At 46.0% G+C, this 4,725-nt stretch overlaps 1 non-coding gene across 1 annotated transcript; it reads right to left on the reverse strand.

Annotated features, from left to right (window-relative positions):
- Window positions 1–4,311: 4,311 nt before the first annotated feature.
- Window positions 4,312–4,418, reverse strand: LOC140385014 (U6 spliceosomal RNA). Its single transcript, XR_011933277.1, has one exon. It is a non-coding gene; the product is annotated as a U6 spliceosomal RNA (small nuclear RNA).
- Window positions 4,419–4,725: the final 307 nt, after the last annotated feature.

Here is a 4,725-nt window from a genome sequence, read left to right on the forward strand (position 1 = left end):
GCAACTCCACTTAACCAACACATCCCTGGACACTAGGGATAATTTAGCACAGCCAGTCCACCTAACCTGCACATCTTTGGACTGTGGGAGGAAATCGGAGCACCCGGAGGAAATCCACTGGGAGAATATGCAAACTCTGCACACATAGTCACTCAAGGCTGGAATTGAATCCAGGTGCCTGGAGCTGTGAGGCAGCACTGCTTTCTTGTGGTTTTGGTCTGTGCGCAGGCAAGACTGACCTTCCCGTTGCTTGCCATTTTAACACAAGCCCCTGCTCCCATGTCCACATGTCTGCCTTGGCCTGCTGCAATATTCCAGTGAAGTTCAACGCAAACTGGAGGAACAACATCTCACCTTCCGGTTAGGCACGCTACAGCCTGCGGGTCTCAACATCAAATTCAACAACTTCAGCTGATTAGCTCTACTCCACCTCGACCCATTTGTTTTCATCCAATTTCATTTTAACTGTCTTTTACCATTTCTTTCTTTCTTGTCTTTCTTTATATATATTTAACCCCAACCCCCCATCTTATCCACCTTTCCTCACCCTTTCTCCCCTTTGCTTCCCCCTTCCCCTCCCCCCACATCTACATCTGTCACAGTTTACCCTCTGATGTTAGTTTGTCTGCTGTTTGGCCTTTCACACCTTTTGTTCTCTCTGGGGACTGCCATTAGCACTCTTTCCCCTTGGTTTCTGTGGTCATTAGCACCCCTTGTCCCTGGGTTTCTGTGGCTATAACTCAACTTTCATTCTCACTCCACAGTATAAATATTTCCCACTTTCTCTGTCTTATCGCTTTGACAAAGGGTCACCTGGACTGGAAACCTTAACTCTTTTCTCTCTCTACAGGTGTTGCCAGACCTGCTGAGATTTTCGGCATTTTCTCTTCGGGTTCTTGTGGCTTTATTCCAAAAACATGTTTCCTGAATCTCAACCTTTACCTACTTGAAACAAAATGTAATTGGTCCCTAACCAGCATTTGTTGCCCTATCTCCTATCCATAATTGCCCTTGTTCAGTCATTTCAGAGGAGGACAGTTAAGAATCAACCACATTGCTTTCGGTCTGGAGTCACGTGTAGGCCAGACCGGATAAGGACTGCGGATTTACTTCCCTAAAGGAAGTCTCCTGGGGTGTCTTCAACCATGTCATTAACTCACAGCATTTCTAGTTTGGTGGGGAGGGTGAAAGCTGATCTGGCAAGGTGGGATGGTCTCCCTCTGTCACTGGCGGGTCGGGTACAGGTGGTTAAAATGAACGTGTTGCCGTGATTTCGGTTTATTTTCCAATGCCTGCCGGTTTTCCTGCCAAAAGCATTTTTTAGAAAGATTGAAGGGATGATTACCTCGTTCATATGGGGAGGGAAGGTGACCAGAATTAGAAAGGTGCTACTACAGAGGGAAAGGCAGGCAGGGGGTTTGGGTCTTCCGAACCTGATGTATTATTACTGGGTGGCGAATGTGGAGAAGGTACGGAGCTGGGTCAAAGGGGTTGATTCCCAGTGGGTCAGAATGGAGGAGAATTTGTGTAGGGTGTCGGGATTGAAGGCGCTAGCAACAGCGGCGCTCCCGACGGCACCGGGGAAATACTCAGGGAGTCCGGTAGTAGCTTTGTTGAGAATTTGGAGTCTGTTTCGCCAGCACTTTGGGTTGGGGGCAGGGCCAAGGGAAATGCCGATTCGGGGGAACCATAGATTTGAGTCAGGGAAGTGGGATGGATATTTTCGGAGATGTGAGGCGAAAGGAATTAGGACACTGAAAGATGTGTTTCTTGGGGGTCGGTTAGCTGGATTGCAGGATCTGGGAGGGAAGTATGGACTGGAGCAGGGGGGAAATATTTGGATACATGCAGGTTTGAGGCGTTGCCAGAAAGGAGATACGGAGGAGAAGGGATCGCTGGAAGGGATCAAGGCAAATTGTGAGGAAGAGTTGGGAGACGGTATGGAGGAGGGGTTCTGGTGTGAGGTGCTCCGGAGGGTGAACGCCTCCACCTCATTTGCGAGGTTGGGGCTGATACAGCTGAAGGTGGTATATAGAGCACACCTCACAAGGGCAAGGATGAGCCGGATCTTTGAGGGGGTAGGAGATGCGTGTGAACATTGGGGGGACTGGTGGGGGGGATATTTTGGTCCTGTACAATGCTGGAGAATTACTGGAAGGAGGTTTTTAGGGTAATCTCTAAAGTGGTGCATGTGAAACTGGAGCAGGGCCCTCGGGAGGCCATATTTGGGGTGTCGGACCAGCCAGGGTTGGAAATGGGTGCGGAGGCAGATGTTGTAGCCTTCGCCTTGTTGATTGCCTGAAGGGGGATCCTGTTGGGGTGGAGATCAACCTCTCCGCTCTGTGCCCTGGCATGGCGGGTGTCATAATATACACCAGTATATCATGGTGCAGACACACACTGATGGACACACAGTGGGACCAATCGACACACACAACACCACAGCCAATCACCAGTTAGAGCACACGCACTATACAGACGGGGGGCATCAGAGTTCCCGCTCATTCGAGCTGCAGCTAGCTAGGAGGACAGAGCTCACAGCCTGAAACACAGACATTCACCATGTGCTGAGTGCATCGACTGGTTAGGACAAGGCAAAGATCTTTAGTTAAAGCTAGTATCGTGTTAACCCACAGTCAGAGTATGTTAAACAGTTAATGATTCAATAAAATAGCGTTGCACTATTTCAAGTGTTGGTGACCTGTATGTGTTCCACGGATCCAGAACAGCCAACACGTCAGCGGGGGGACCTGCTGGAATGCTTGACTCTTGAGAAGATCAAATTTGAACTGAGGGGAAGGATGGAAGGGTTCTACAATTCATGGACGTTATTCATTATGCACTTTCAAGAATTGGATTACATCGAGAATTAGAGGGGGGTTGGGGGAGGGGGACTGTATGTGGCAATGGTGACTATGGGTAATTCTGATTCCTTTTTGTTATTTGTTTATGTTAACATGCGGGCTGCTGTTTGGGGGTTTGGTGGGAGGATAGGATTGTTGTTATTGATATGGGGATTGACATTGCATTCGTTACCGATTATTGTTGGGTGTAATTTTGGGAGAAAATGTGAAAAAGGAGAATAAAAATAATTTTTTAAAAACCGTGTCATGAACTCTTTACAATTTATGTAAATTTATGGGATGAATAGGTTGGTTTCCAGTAGTTGATGTCAGTCAAGTGGGCTGTGTGAGGGAAATCACTACTTCAAGTGTCTTCATAATCGCAAGGAAGCTGATATTTTACTTTTTATTTTGAAATTATATTTTCGATAAGATATCATCGCCTTGGGTACTAAATAGGGGTGCTTTGAAAAGTAGACAAGAATCCCTTTCCACTTTAAATAAAAAGTAAAACTCCCTTTTTAAGGAACCTATTTATCCTTCATACTCCAACTCACATAAAGTAACTCAAATGATGTCTTTCTTTCTTTCCTCTCAGTTACTGTTTGCTTTCCCAAAATCTTGTTAGCTCTTATATTCTTTGGACTCTCTTATTTTGTTTTTTTATGTTTTGCATTTCTGTATTTTCCAATCTATTTCTTTCCATGCTTCCTTGAATTGTTTGAAAACATTCTTTATTGTCCTTTGCACTGATGTAGGCTCTTGGAATCACTATTTAAATGGGTCTAAGGTTTGATATTATCAACATACTTATATATACTTTATTTTCCACACAATGGGGATTGGAAGCAAATTATTCAAAATGTTGACTTTTCTTTTGTAGATTTTCCACCCTATTCTTCTCCGCTTAATGTAGCAAAGGCCTGGCACTTTCTCCCGCACTTTCTTTGCCCCAGTGATCATTCTTCATGAGTGTGATTTAACATTGATTGTTTGCCGACTAATTGACCACCACAGGTATTGGAGCTGACCTTCAATCTGCCCGCCTTGAAAGCCATTTTCTTTCTAAAGCCAATTCTCAAAAGCTGAGCATTTATTGCCCATTCCCTTCCTTTATTTATTCCTGTGTGCAGGAATTGCTGGAGAATAGAATATACAACATAGAACATAGAGTGCAGAAGGAAGCCATTCGGCCCATCGAGTCTGCACCACTTAAGCCCTCAATTCCATCCTATCCCCGTAACCCAATAACCCCTCCTAACCTTTTTGGACACGAAGGGCATGGCCAATCCACTTAACCTGCACGTCTTTGGACTGTGGGAGGAAACCGGAGCATCGGGAGGAAACCCACGCAGACACGTGGAGAACGTGCAGACTCCGCACAGACAGTAACGCAGCAGGGAATCGAACCTGGGACCCTGGCGCTGTGAAACCACAATGCTATCCACTTGTGCTACCTTGATGCCCTAAAAATGTGGAACGCATCACGAATTTGCGTGCCAGCCTTGCATAGGGGTCATGCTCATCTTCTCAGTATCATTCCAATTTTAGTACATGTGCTGCCGAAGCGAGCACAAAGAATGCAACATTTAATGCCCATCCCTAATTACTCTTGAGAAGATGATGGTGAACCTTCTTGAATCGCTGAAAACTGAGCAGTTAATGGTCCGTTCTAGTTTATGTTTATGTGTACAACCTGCTTGTTCTACTGCACAGTCCCTTTACAATTGCTGTGCGGCCGCAAGCACATGCATCTTGAACGGAACTTTGGTTGTGTGCAGCTTGTCTGGTGCTTTTCACAACTGCGCAATTGCCTAACTTAGAGGGAACATTGCATGTGGTGTAGGTGTGCCCACTGCTGTTCGATAGGGGTTTCTCACCC

This window comes from Scyliorhinus torazame, chromosome 10 (assembly GCF_047496885.1).
Source record: "Scyliorhinus torazame isolate Kashiwa2021f chromosome 10, sScyTor2.1, whole genome shotgun sequence".
Lineage (NCBI taxonomy): Eukaryota > Metazoa > Chordata > Chondrichthyes > Carcharhiniformes > Scyliorhinidae > Scyliorhinus > Scyliorhinus torazame.